Source organism: Dermacentor albipictus, chromosome 1 (assembly GCF_038994185.2).
Source record: "Dermacentor albipictus isolate Rhodes 1998 colony chromosome 1, USDA_Dalb.pri_finalv2, whole genome shotgun sequence".
Taxonomy (NCBI): Eukaryota; Metazoa; Arthropoda; class Arachnida; order Ixodida; family Ixodidae; genus Dermacentor; species Dermacentor albipictus.
The window spans coordinates 173,958,367-173,973,361 of record NC_091821.1 but is presented as its reverse complement, the minus strand read 5'-3'; the positions used below and the strand labels follow the sequence as shown (position 1 = coordinate 173,973,361).

Genomic DNA, 14,995 nt, shown 5'->3' with positions numbered 1-14,995 from the left:
CGAATACTGAAACTTCTTGGAACACTCCGATTTTCTCGGATTGTTGTCGCCGCCGGTTATTCTACATTGAAGCTGCAGATTCCATCGAACCTCTCCCACCGTGATGCAACCTTACTGTACCGCCTCTGGTTAGGGGTGGCTTTTACAAAAGCCTACTCATTCCTTATTGGAATGTCCGACACACCGATCTGTGACTCATGCTTGTGAAGGGACGATCGAGCACGTGTTGTGTTTTTGTAATCTCTAAGACACCGAACGTGACGTTTTTTGAAGTGTAATAAACCGATTAGACAGCAGACCTTTTACAGAGACTAAGATTCTTGAACCGTGGCCCCACGCGTCGCAGCCTTACAAAGCGACGAGGGCATTGCTCATGAAACCGACTGGCCTCAGTAACCGATTGTAGGAGTGAAGTGATGAAAAACCGCACGTGTTCATACTGGGAGTTCCTTCTCCTTTAATTTCATCCCTTACATCCTTCCCCCGTGTAGGGTAGCAAACCGGACGTGCGTCTGGTTGACCTCCCTACCTTTCCTTCCTTTTTTTCCCTCTCCTCCACGGCGTTCTGCTCCTCTGCGCACGAGGATGCGGGTTCGATTTCCCCTCATAGAGGCCTAAATCAAACGAGGGTCAAATGCAACAATGCTCGTGCACCGAGCTTTGAGTGCACATTCAAGAACAATAGGTAGTAACAGGTAATTGGCAACCCTCCGCAACACTGTCTCCCATAGCCTCTGTGCTGCTTTGATACGTTAACTAACATAAAGAAATAAATCAGACCAAATTTATGAACTTCAGTTAATAACGACTAACTTGCCCTCAATTCCATCTTTAACGTGGATGGAAAGCTTCCCAGTCACCCGAGTGTGAGCGGTTTGTATGTGGCAAGCGAAATTGAAAATTTCTGTTATGCAGTCGGGAGTATTTTATTAAACTTTACCTGGTGTGTGATTTGAAATACGGTGCGCATCCGAACATCCTTCCGGTATACACGATCTCTGCATATATGTATTTGTGTAATAACATCTCGTCATTCCATGCTTCACACACTATGCATTTTATTAAGTCTGGCTCTCTTGAAAGGAAAGTTGTTTTGCATCCAAGCTCCACCCATACTGTAGGAGTCTAACCACTCTACACGAGTACGTTCTGTTTGCTGCGCAATTGCAGCGCGGCCATGACAGATGGAAGACAGCGAGAAACCGGCTGTGGTCGAGTCGAAACTCGCGAATAATGAGTTAACGATGCCGAGCTCGCCTAGTGAGCGATGTTTCTATTCACAGGCGGGTACTTGTCGGCTCATATCCACACCACGAATCGTTCAAGACGTCTAGACGTGCATTAGACGATACGGTGAGTCATAATTCGCAGGACCGTGGGCGAAACCAAGACAGAGAGAGCCGGCGTTGAGACAGACTCGGTGAACCCGTGATTGAAAGAGTGACCCCGCATGTGACTGAGCGACGGGAAAGACTGAGAACGCAGCTGTAATCATGAGTGAGTGGGCAAACTTGCATATGCGTCGGCCGCACAACTAACAATATAAAAGCAGCGATCGGTGTTCTCCCTGCATGCGGAGCTGCACTGCATCTTAGCTCGTGAAGTCGCTCCTGACCACTGGCGATGATGGTGAGGTAGCTGAGCTAAAGTATGTAAGCACATAGTCCTCTCCAATGTCTAGCGGGTCAGCGTCGTATGACGTCGGCAGTTCGGTGAGAAAAGCAATTTAGCTGATCATTCGTTTCTGACTGCTGCATCGTTCAGCAGAGCACGCCTACTGTGTCCTTTTGCGTGTATGAACTTTTCCCTGTCTACCGCCCTTTCATGCGCTAGCGCCAACACTTTTTAAATGCTGCATTGTGCTATCAGCGTATTTCTTTCATGGCCACCTTGCTGGCTGTTCACGCTGCTGCGCGAAAGCATTGATCCACATTGATCCTCTAAGCCTCAAAACGTCCACTTCACCAGAGGATATCTTAAGGATTCTCAGCTGTGCCTTGAGGGACAGCCTTTAGACAAAGTGAAACAACACAAATTTCTGGGGGTTATGCTAGACAGAGAACTTTCTTGGAATTCTCGCATTAAAGCCCTCGAAGAACAAATAAACTCAATAATAAATGTTCGCCGCGTAGCAGGCCCGACATAGGAGGGGAGTCGGTTTCATCTCTACTAAAAGTACATAATACACTTATAAAGCACAAGATAGCATACTTTTGCCCTGCTCTGCATGAAACCTCCCGTTCATCTGAAGAGAGACTTCAACAATTAATAGCTAGGAGCCTTAGAGTATGCTTAGGCGTTCCTCGAGCAACCTAAAGTTCGTTAGTAATTGCAAAGGCACGCCATCCTCCATTTCCTATTATGAGGATGGTTGAAACCTGTCGACACTATTTTCGCGTTTCAGTGCAGCACGAAAGGCAGCCACTAGGTTGTGCACTTATTGAGAGAGATAGGGCGAGCATCAATACAGTGATTCAGGTGCACAAAAATCTACTACTACATCACGAATTTTGGCTCTCAGATATCTCCTACCTTCCATGGCGACTCGTCGCTCCAAAAATCAAACTGTCGGTTGACGGAATTATTCGCAAACGAGATATATTTATTCTAGCAACACAACACCTAGCGTTATACCAGATATAGTTTCGATACCCTGGCTATATTCAAGCGTATACAGATGATTCTTGCCAAACTAATTCTTATACAGCTGCCTTTGTCATTCCGTAATGGAACCAAATACATACGTTTAAGCTATCTCGCATCACATTATCAGCAGCAGCAGAGCTTTTTGCAATATTGCCTTTGGTACGATACATAAATTCAATGGAAAAAAGGATAACAATGGGTCATCCTTTGTGACTTGCAGGCAGCTTTGTCTTCACTTCATGGTGACATCAGCAATTCACGAACATGGCCTAGGTTTGCGAGAGACTAAAGGCACTCACAAAAGCAAGTGAAGGGAATCGCGCAATAAGCTTCCAACTGATACCTGGCCACTGCAACATCCCTGGAAATGCTGCAGCAGACAAGGCAGCTGAACAAGCGTATATTAATAACACCACACATGGTCCACCTTTGTAGCAATTGCTACGAACGAGTGGATGTCTGATTTTACCTTTATACATGGTCTCCCTCTAACGCAAGGCGAATTGCGGCACATACTAAGACAGATCACAGGTCATGGTCGCAAAGCGACGTGGTTTCATCAGAACTCAAAATCGTCAAATTTATTTCACATTGACCTATCGCTTCAATTTAAAATCCCGTCCACATTAGATACAACCAGAGCCTTTCAAACACTCATTCACCGTCTGCGGCTCGGTACCGCGTACACAAAACACTTTCTACATAAAATTTCAACAGCTGCTTCTCCACGATTGTGCTCGTGGCCACGCAGATGAGGATGTATAGCATCTTCTGGTAGAATGTCCGTGACACGACAGACAAAGACAACGCTTAGCACGTGGTTTAGTAGCATTAGACCACAGGCCCTTAAGCCTCAGGAAGATCTTAGGTCTTTGGCCAAGATACTCCTTGCAAAGACGAGCGTTACTGGCCCTTCCAAGATTTCTAGAAGCGAGCAATGTTCTCGGAAACTATTGAGCAGTGTTTAAATATGATAAGCTCATGCTGTGGGATCTTTTCTACCCGACTTTGGTCAATTCAATGCCTGGATTCATCTACGTTCATTTGAATCTAATCCGTGCTTTCTTATGGGCCCTGATTGTAATGTAGTTATGTGACCGGACCTTGCGTTTACTTTAGTGCACTAATGCGACTGGATTTGGCGTTGCTGTGTTTCTGAGTTGACTTTCAGTTTTAGTGTAGCATTAGTGTACTTATGTGACTGGACTTTGTGCTATTCTTATTTGGAGTTGACTTTTAGTTTTATTGCACCTAGGTTAATTATTTCCTTTTTCATCTCTATGTGAAAAGGAACGGCCTGCGCCAATTAAAGGCGAAAACATCTTCTAAGTACCTTATAATAAAGAAAACGTCCACTTCTAATCTGCTATAAGTTATTGGCTTGAGGTAGAAAATATCTCGGTTGCTGCATTTCTCTACGTCCTAATAAAAAATTTAAATAATCAATAATCTTATTACAAAAATGAAACTGCTGGCACAACGCTGATTTCGAAAAAAAAAGAAATACTTGTCTATAGCGCGCCTATGTTACAAAACAATTACGGGTTGCACTTTATCAACAATTTATAAAGACTTTACCATCTTTGAACATTAAATAGTCCCCAGCTGCAGCTGCTTCTTCTGCTAATGATAGTACCCCGCCGTGGTTGCTCAGTGGCTATGGTGTTGGGCTGCTGAGCACGAGGTTGCGGGATTGAATCCCGGCCACGGCGGCCGCATTTCGATGGGGGCGAAATGCGAAAACACCCGTGTACTTAGATTTAGGTGCACGTTAAAGTACCCCAGGTGGTCAAAATTTCCGGAGTCCTCCACTACGGCGTGCCTCATAATCAGAAAGTGGTTTTGGCACGTTAAACCCCATAATATTATTATTAATGATAATAGGGAATAACTACACAAACTAAAAGAAGGGGGAAATGCAGAGAGAAATAAAAACGAAGTGATAAAGCATTACTTATCTAAGTAAGGAGAAAAGCCAGAGAAAAGCCACTCGACAATAGTTATTCCCAGAATCGACACCGGGGAGTCGTGGCTACAGTGGTCACCTCAAGAGATCACTTTTTCACCAGTCTTACAATCAACACCGACTCCATCCAGGAAGCGGAAGGGGCCATCGCCTTGGCCATAATCCACATCACCGCTCTCACGGTCAACACCGACTCCCAAGCGGCATGTAGGAGCTTCGCGGCTGGTACAGTTGCTCCCACAGTGCTGCACCTCCCGAGCGAAACCCCTCCCTCTCGTGCGGTCACGATCATGTGGATCTCTGCCCACTCCACACTCCTGGGCAAGGGCACCACCCTTGCCCTGGCCCATTCTCTCACCAACCGGGCCACGAAAAAGGAGCACTATCCCACCTCATTGTAACCTATCACGAAATCACGCAATAATATGAACTAGGTAGGAGGACACTCCCCCTTACCCAAACCAATTTGTCCAAACGACAGGAATACTCATTACGAAGACTTCATAGCACGTTTCCTCAGTTTCCCATCCTGTACGATTAAATTCAATGTTCCCTGCACAATGCACCCTGGTGATAAGTTCTGCGGTAAATCAGGCACGCTATACCACTTCCTGTCGGAGTGTGATCAGAACCTCGACCTACCTCCCATCGCCACCCTTCCCGAGATCAGTGGGAGAGTGTGTTGTCCAGCGCATGCCTTGTCGACCAGACAACCTTAGTCGACCGAGCAGCATGCGCCAGGACCACTAGTGGACTGCCGGACTATAGGAAACCACCCCACAATTCATTCGCTTTATTTTGCTCAATAAAATATTTCTTTCTCGCCCACCCCCACAACGAAAGCGGAGGATAAAGACAAAGATAACGTTTGATTCTAGCGACTGCAAGTGATGGGACCATGTCAGTCTTCGGACCAGCACAGCGGCGAGGAAACGGTGAATCACCAGTAATCCGCGAACAGGCTTATAGCTGAAAAATAATTCGAAAATTCACAGGTGACTCGAGGGCTAATGGTAGAATGATCAATTTATGCGACAGTCGGTACCTCGTACCTTCTTTGGTGGTCTGACGATAACGGAAAATTTTGCTTATTTATGCTGGTATACAGAAGGTGAACTGAATTTCACCCTATAAGCAGGGCTCAACTGTTCTCAGCTGACTAAGGAGTGTGAGGCAGCGACCAGTCGATCTTTTACCTTATTTGCACTTTTACCGATGTGGCAACATATTAAAATAGCACTTGTTGTCCAGCCAAGAGAGAAATGCTAACCCGTTTGCAATCGCATGTGATCATGTTCTTACGGGTGGGCAGCGCAACCCGGACGAAAGACGAGAGGAAGTGCATAATACGAGCGCAGACTAACAACTGGTTTATTTTTTCAAACAAGGGACTATATTATACAGAAAATGTAAACACGTGTAAAGTGACGTTTACAAGGGTGTTAGCCTATCTTGCCATTCAAAAAATTAGTTTCTTTATCCTGCAGAGTGATAGAAGGCTGGCTGACGCATGCACCCGAGTTTACATGCATGAAGTAGGCTTCTACAATCTCGCGGTTGATTTGATTCATATTTTTATACAATACTTCCGTTTGTTGAAACATAGTTTTGCATAAGCAAACTCTACAATGCGCGGCCAGATTCGAACCTGTTTCATTCCTGATCGCACCTTGGTACTCCCTAAGGTGGATGTTACGGCAGCGTCCCGTCTGCCCAAAGTACTTTTTGCCGCACGAAAGCGGAATGACGTAGACCACTCCCACCGTACATGCTACAAGCTGCCCCAAGTGTTTGACGCGGCACATAGCCTTGTACGCCTGTTCAGGTCTATTGACAAGATTTCAAATCTTTTTTAACGAGTTCTTTGCTGAAAAGACTACTTGAACGCCATATTTCATGGCTGTCTCTTTTAACTCATGCCTCATCTGATCTACATAAGGGATGACTGCGTACTTTTTAACTTTTCCGATCTGTGTTTGGGGTGCTTCCCTTTTTTTTTACTTTCTTCACTAGCCGTTCACATATTGACACGATAAAAAAATTTAGGAAACCGGCCTTCTCTAGACGACTGAGTTGTTGCGAAAAGCTCAGATTGGCGACGTGGTGGCCTGTGATAGCAAAGAGGTGCTACCGCAAAATCAAACTTGTGTCATGTATTTATATAGTTCCTTTAGGAGCCATAACTTGGCCATACAATTGCGAAAGGGAATCAACTTGAGCAGCTACGGTTATAACAATAAAAACGCTGAATATTTTCTCAGCATCAATGCGCAGGCCGCAAATAAGAAGTACGCATGCAGTGCGACAACGCACATGAGAGTAAAGGCTTCCTGTCTCAAACCCGTGCTACATGTGCTGTACATAGCTAACGTCCGATTGAATGGATGTGTTTTCCTTTCTCTAGCAAACTCCTGCCAGCGTCAATAGCAGCAAGTGAAAGAAAAACTGAAAACAAGAAAACTATTCATAAATGCGTGTCGGCGAACACATTAGCGTGAGGTCTGTTGCCGAGACCTGTGTAGAATTGTGGGCGCGCGTTCTCCATCCCTTGCTTGATCGCTCACTGCGAATAATGCAACGCGCTGCTGCTCCTCGATAATTGCGTAATATGCTTCTCCCGCGCCCAACCAGTGACACTGCGAACCGCTCGCGTGATTTGCAGTGTGGCTAATTTCAAGACATCAGCTTCGCATCGTTCGCATTAATGGTTGAAACACTCGCATCACGTTTACTTGAAACAGTGCTTTCCAACGTAGCCCTCCATCATTTTTATCGCATGCAGCGCAAATTGCGGCACGCCGTAGCCTGATCTCCCGTAAACCAACGTCAACGCAAAATGTTACGAAAGCCGAGCCGCATACATCTTAACTCGCAGCCGGCACTGATCGATCACCGTGCAGGAGCCGGAGGTCAAAGGAGATCTGCAATAACGCCTGTTCGTCCTTCCTGCCTTTCAGTCGTTCGTGGATCACCCGTCGTCTCATGAAGCGCGCATTCTCATCGCTGTAATAAAAGCCACCGTCAGCGAGTGTGTTTCAACAGTTGCGCGCAACACTTTCTCCGATCAATAGGTGAAGAGGAAGATAAAAAACAGCTGAAGCGTAATTCTGCACGACTCCCCAAGTATCCAGTGCCTCGCATGGTTCATGTCGGAGCTCATCGAGCGGGTTTGAGAACGAAATGATAGGAGAAGTAAGTACGTCGTCAAGCCGTCTTGCAGGCACCACCGAAACTCATTGAACAAGAAACTCGGGTGTATAAAAATGGTCCAAAAATAGCAAATGAGCAAAATTCACTGTATTTGGGGGTACACGCGAGATGTATTGGAGAGAAATGCAGATATGACTTAAGAAGAGAGCTGAATTTTTTCATATAGCTTATGGTTGCTTCACTTCCCACTGGAATCACGACAATCGAGGGAGTGAGATAGCCCACATGATAACCATATATTTCCCTCTCGAAGCGATCCCCTGAACTACTCCCTCTTCTGTGCTCTTATTTGAGTTGTTTTTGTCACCTTGTCGTTACAATCATGTGCAAGTGAAAACCGAACGGAAAAAATTGAAGTAACCGCAAAATCTGATGTTGTTTGTTGAAGTACAATGAGGCTAATAGAAATTTCGTCACGTGATACAATTTATATTATAAGGAAAAAAATATAAAACGCATTTCTACTTATTTCAGGTTTAACTGTGTGTTCCTGATTGAACGTCTCCTGACGCAGCCTTTCCGTATGGAAATGTAAAATAGCTGGTCTTTAGCGATACATATGTGCTTCTCCTTGTTTGAGCAGAAAAGGTCTGTAACCGCCCATCATAAATAGCGTGCAGTTATCATCGACATTGTTTGTCAGAGCCGAACGTTGTGCCCTATTGTGCTTGTGTCGGTGCTCTTTCGTATTCTTGGCTAGTTGAAGCGCCGTCATTTTGTTCGGCTGTTGTACATCTGCACCAGTCTAACGAAAACATGCCATCGAGACGCGCGGCTGTGCGTGAACTTTGTCGCATATGTGTCTTACTTTTGTCGTGTACATTAGTGTTACCCATCGTGTACAGTAGTGCTGCCCATATCCTTTCTGTCCGATCCCAAAGGTGGTGCGACGTCACATAGCGTCTCAAAGCGATTCCATGAGGGGAAGATAGGGAAAAATGACGCGCTCTCAGTTTTACGAGCAAATTGGCGCCACGTGACGCACGCGACAAGCTTCTTAAAGCGCAAGCTTGAACGAGCGAACTAGAGGTAGTGGTAAGGTGGCTAATCTGTCGCGCCATTCATCCGGGGTCTGTGGCAGAATGAGTTGTCGTCGTCGTCGATGTTGTTTTCGCCGCTGCCTGTTGCTGCTAAATAGGAAAAAACTAAACAAACTAAAGGGGAAAAGGGGAAAATCCAGAACGAAATAAAAGCGAAGTGATAAAGCCTTACATAACTGAGGCAGAAGCGAGAAAAAGAAAGCAAGGAAAGGCAGGCAGGCGGTGTGCTATCCAAAATGCAAGTAATGTGTCGTGCCCTGGGGGACTCTGCTTAAAATCCAACCATCAGAGACGTTTCTTTTTTTTATGCGAAGCATATTACTAGAGCTCAACCCAGCTCCTCAGGCGCGGTGGTGTGGCCTTCAATACCACGTGACACCGTGACGTCACGACAGAGGAGAAAGGGGGCTCCAACTCGCGCCGTCGCTCGCGGCGTCGCGGCGGTATATAAGCAGCTGTGCTTGCCTCTGCTAGACACTCACGAGGTGAGATGCCTCCTGGAGACAGAGCTGCTCATTGGAATGAGAAGCGAAGGTTGCGGCGTGCTACAGAGGCTGTTTCTAGGTGGCTTTGCTACGGCGCAGCGACTACGCGCCCCGCATCGGACGCGGTGAGCGTCGAGCAACGCAGCGTTTGGCGCGACAACGAAATGTGCGCCTGAGCAAGCGCCGCACGCCTGAGCCGACGCCGACGACGCCGGCTTTTCTGCGACACGAGCTCCTTAACGCTGTCACGTTAAAATAAAGGCTAGTATGCTTCGCATCCTGGGCTTAACCTTAGCTAAGCCACAGCCAGTTTTTTTTTTGTCTCTCTTTCTTTTAGCTACAGGGAGTTAATCTTTTATAGCTCAGTGCATTCCTGCGCAGCTGTTCTCCCTGTCCCCCGCACGCTGTGCCTCTCGTTTCGTCTTTACCCGTGCATCTCCCGTGCGAGCGCCGAGACCCACCTCTGAGCCTATCAGGCGGCAAGCCCAGCCAGCTACGCCCAAACCCCTAAAGATAATTCATAAGGCTTTTCGCTTCGATGAGCCATATGTTGAGTTGAGTTGAGCGGAAATATATTTCACCACACTGGTACATGCCAGTGTGGTGAAATATACTGCTCAGTAATTGAAGCGCGATACTCGGAGCGCCTGGCAGCCGGCGTTTTTTGCGCCGTCGGTGAACGCTTGGTAGTCGCTGGGAAGCCAATTGTAGTGAAAATGCACGACAAAGGCTCTCGCTTTCATTGTACCGCAATGCATCAGATCGGTGTCCCCAGAGCAAACCGGCTGCACAATGAGCGCCGGCAGTCATATGTGCTCCGAGTATCGCGTCTGAATCCCTGAGCGATGTACGTAAGTGGTAAAGTATATGTAACAGGATAAAAGCTGCATTACGGCAGGCATACTACCCCAGAGAACAAGTACGATGTCGCTGACTGGCAGCTTTTGGTGATTAGCGCGTACTGTACGTATTACACCTCTACACCGTAGTTATTGTGTAGATGTAGACAAGCAGGACAGATTAACGTAGTATTCAACTCTTTATTTGGCTGAATTGCGTCCAGAAAGCAAAGCAACACGTATGCCGGTTAACCGCAGCAAGTCACACTTTAGAACAAAGAGGTTCGAGATTTAAGTCCAGAAGTTTAAATGGTAAGGGTTGCCTATCTCAATAAAGATTTAAATGTATTAAACTATCTCTTCAGTTATTCCTTTTAAAGCGCATGTTGCAATGGCATAATTGCATTCAACTGCACACTGTGCTGTCCACAGCTTTCGTAGCTGCATCTATGAATGAATTTCGGAGTACCAGACTCGTAGATCAGATCGCAGGTTTGTCCAGTCTTATGGAAAACACTTAATTAGTCACAAGGATTCCCTTCGATAAAGCTTCAACACTTATCTACTACATAGAGGAAATTGGCTAAAATGGATCCTAGATAAGATATCTCACTATGAAAGAACAGTCTACCAGCCTTTATTCCAAATTAAGGTACTATGAGCGCTCGAGTACTAATGAGCGGTTTTAGCTGTAGCGACCGTGCGTCGCTTCGCCTTGCCTCGCTGTGGGGGTCATTGCCCCCTGCTCTTTCTTGGAACCGAGGTGGCTGGCCGACTGGGGCGCCACCACTGTCACGGCAAACCTGCTTTTACTTTTGAATAAAGCCAGTCTCCGTTCTCAACCTGTCATGAGGTGTATTCCTTGCTTCCACTAAACCAAGCTCCCAAAAAACCTCAGACTCAAAGACACTGGGTATTTCTGCAAGTGAAGGCGCCAAGACTCCGCACATCAGTTGCAGGGAACGCTTTTCAACACCTGACTCATTGGCGCGGACGAAGGCACCCAGCCTTCAATTGTATACGCTTATGCGCTGATGTCATCTGCATATGATATCCATGGTACGACAGGGGTATGCTCCATGGTAGCCTTCGTATAGAGCCATTCGCTCTTATCGGATATTCCTGTAGTCCCATACCTGTAGTCATCCTGCGGTCCTGTAGTCGTCAAGAAATGTCATCTGAGGAGAGTGCTTTATTTCCTTCGATAAAGCATGACGACTCACGCTCCATGGTGAAGGTTGCCTACATTCACATACCCTACATTGCGAGGCCCATACTATTGCACAACTCATTTCTTAGGCTTACGACATTACCACCGCATGCACAAAACAATAAATAGACGCTACGCTGTTTTGCTAATATCGTCTGCACGCTTTTCAACAGTCGATGGATGATCTATCGACTCTCTCCTTCACTTTTATGCTGCACTCTATGAAAGCCTCTTAGGGCACTCGCTTCCTGTACACAAAGGCCTCTCGCAAACGCACACAAAGTTCTTGCAAGGAATACAATTTAGCGGTCTCAAAATATATATCCGCTTCCCCAGCAACGCTTGAATTATACTTAAACTATGAGTACTATGAAATAAAGCACATGCTTCTCATTATAAGCGCTACACATGCAGGAGCTTCTTCGGCATCGGATGTGGTACTTGTATTTTCATAGCAGACTTCTTCTTTCTCTCTTTTATTTCATATTTCGAGCTAATCATCTGGAATACCGGCCATGCGAGGCGTACGTCTATGACAATCTCCCCAGCTTTCGTTATCTTTCTGTCTCTTTCTTGGGAATTTTGATATATTCATCCTCAATATGCGCAGCGACAATGCCATTGACGCTATTTATATGATTCCACCCCGAAGGCTTACGCATTGCAAGAAAAAAAAACTATGTTGAGTGATAATGTTAACCGTGGTGCATACCAAATATCTCTAAATTAGTGCTTGCCATGCCGCAACCTCCAGCCCCGCTCTCCTTGCCATCACTTGATCCTCAATAAAAGAAGAAATCGAAACAAGCGATTTTCTTTCCTTCTGAAGTTTGCCGTATCATAATTGAACTGGTTTATGGCTAAGACAAGGTCTTCAATACCGCACACGTGGAAGGGACCCTAGGTAAGGCTCCCGTTGTAAAAAACACAGATATACAGAAGGAAAGGGAGATAAAATTTACGGAGCTATTACTTAATTGAACGACACTTAAATACGTAAAGAAAATAAAACGGCAAGCTTACACCTGCAGTGTTTGTCTTTCCAGAGGCAAGAAGGAGAAGAAAAGGGTGGATTATATGCGTGTTGAGTATCTTCCAACGAGGTGAGCGGTAAAGATGTCTGCAGCAGCGGTGCCCCATTCGCAAAGGCGCCAGCTTGCACAAGGCGTTTCCGTCACAGGACCAGACGAGCGACCGCTCAAGAACGCTTCTACCACGACGAATATGTGGGACATCTTGCAGTATGCAGTTTGCCGAACACACTGGCAGAGCAACGACTAAACACGCTCGTTCCCCGCTGGCCCTTTTTCTCGCGCACGGCACCTCCGTGTCCAAGCTTGTGTCGAAAGGCGCCACGATTTGAGCTCGTTCTTCGCACAAGCGAACATTTATTCTTGCGCACCGCTGCTGCATTTTTAAGTGCGCTTATTGTTTTAACCTCCATTAGTGTAATCATTAGCTGTGCTTAGTACGTGTTCTACTCAGAAATTTCCTTCATTGCGCTCTGTGGCTCGATCTCTTCAGTTGCATGAAGCAGGCAATTATTAGCATTATGCTAGGTAGGTGTGCCCAGAGAGGTGTTAACGCAATTCCGCGATTTCCTCTCATTTTACGAGTATTTTTGCGTGCTTTCGGGAGACGCCGCTCCCGAGACCTTCGGCGATGGAAGCAGAGTCCGCTAGACGTCCGGAGGAGACAGACGTCACAGCGTCAAGCGCTCCTAGGAAGTGCAATCACCTCATGAGCGACACAGGCAGCGAGGACACCATGCTGTACTACTCTGTTTCAGATGAGGATCTATCGGATGAGGGTGATTACTTGACATTTGTGAGGAAAAAAGGGGAGAAGAGAATCGTCACTGCTTCCTCGTCTTCAACAAGGACGACGGCGATTGCAAAGAACAATGGCACGCCTCATACCATCCTCTTCTTGCCCGAGACACCAACCGACGACCTGAATCGGCTAAACAGGCAAGCCATATCTGTCACACTGGAGGCTCTTCTTCCAAATGAGATTGCAGATATGAGAATCAACAACCGTAAGAACATTCTCGCGGTCGATGTCAGGGACAGAGCAGCGCTGGATATTTTGAGAACAGTCAAAGAGCTGGGAAATATTACTGTTCGCACCATAATACCACAGGACGGCGATACTTCATCAGGTGTGATTTATGATGTCGACGAGTCAATCAACGACAACGATCTGCCTATATTGGTTAAACCCGCCACAGCAGATCTCACTATTATTGAAATCCGTCGGCTAGGAGAATCACGTTGTGTGGGGACAACTTTCATTGGAGGAAGCTTGCCGTCCCACATGAAAGTTCCATTTTTTTCGTCATCCAGTGCGACAGTTTGTTCCACGACCACTTCAGTACCGTAATTGTTTGAAGATGGGGCATATCAGCAGCACATGCCAAAATTTCACCGTGTTCCCAAAATGCTCTGAGCAGCACAGCGCTGATGCTTGCCGTGCGACTGATCTCAAGCGTGCGCATTGCTCTGGTCCTCATGAAGCTTCGTCAAAAACTGCCCGAGACACAAGACAGAGCTGAAAGTCCTAAAACAAATGGTGAGAGACAACTCAACCCACAGAGAAGCAGCCGCTAAAGTGCGACGGCGTAATGCCCGCCGCAGACGATCTTCTTCCACTAGAAATACTGAGACCATCGTAAGAAAGACGCTACTTCCAACAGCTGGTGCTCCCAAGACGCTCACCCACACTAGCAACACGGCGTCTGGTGACTCATTGAATGCGTCTTCTGCAAACACCTGACCTGCACTTCCATCATTAAGTCCTCCAGGAGAACAAAGATCGACGGTGGACTACCAACGCACCAATGACGGCACAGATCGCGTGTCGTCATTGCCAAGACAAGCAAATGATCGCTATAATCAAGTCTTTAATGAAAATCATTCGCGTATTGATAAATGACATGCAGAGGCCATCTGCTCGGGGTGCGCTGCAAGTGCTGGACGGTCTGGATCCGGTTCTTGCAAGCCTCGAATAGCAAGCCCAATGGCTCTACCGCGCCAGGCTTTCTTCAGACAAGTCAAGGATGCGTCTATTATCCAATGGAATGCCCATGGACTGAAATCCCGTATTGCTGATTTTCGCCATTACATTTTCACCAATCGACTCCCCATTATTGTCATATGTGAACCGAACCTACAGAAACCCGTCCGCATCTCAGGCTATGAACCTTATGTGTCAGTGACTTGTAATGAAATTAGCAAGGTGATCATTTACATACGGTGTGAACTGACTTACATTGTTCGTCCAGTGCTGTCACATGACAGTAATCAGTATGTCTGTTTCACCGTGAAAAAGCGTGAACTTTCATTTACTCTAGTGGGCGCTTACCTTTCTCCATCAGGTCGTTTTGACAGACAGAGACTGAGTGGCATTATAGATGCGACTCCTTGTCCATGGATTGTTGTTGGCGACATTAACGCACATCATTCACTTTGGGGAAGCGTTAAGGTAAATTCCAAAGGAAGAAACCTCGTTTCCTTTGCCTGTGACCATGAACTTTGCTGTCTGAACGATGGCAGTCCCACGTTCCTGCGCGGCCGGACGTACAGTAGTTGTTTAGACTT

The 14,995-nt window shown here is 46.5% G+C and overlaps 1 protein-coding gene and 1 long non-coding RNA gene across 2 annotated transcripts in view; one reads left to right on the top strand and one right to left on the bottom strand.

The window, feature by feature from the left end:
• Positions 1-14,995, bottom strand: part of LOC139052469 (U-scoloptoxin(01)-Cw1a-like) — a 328,466-nt gene that overhangs the window by 123,484 nt on the left and 189,987 nt on the right. The gene's annotated exons all lie outside the window — the stretch shown is intronic.
• LOC139052478 (uncharacterized) overlaps positions 7,661-14,995 on the top strand; it is a 58,630-nt gene continuing 51,295 nt past the window's right edge. Inside the window, exon 1 of the long non-coding RNA XR_011509922.1 lies at positions 7,661-7,713. This is a non-coding gene — a long non-coding RNA (uncharacterized lncRNA). The remainder of the gene's footprint in view (positions 7,714-14,995) is intronic.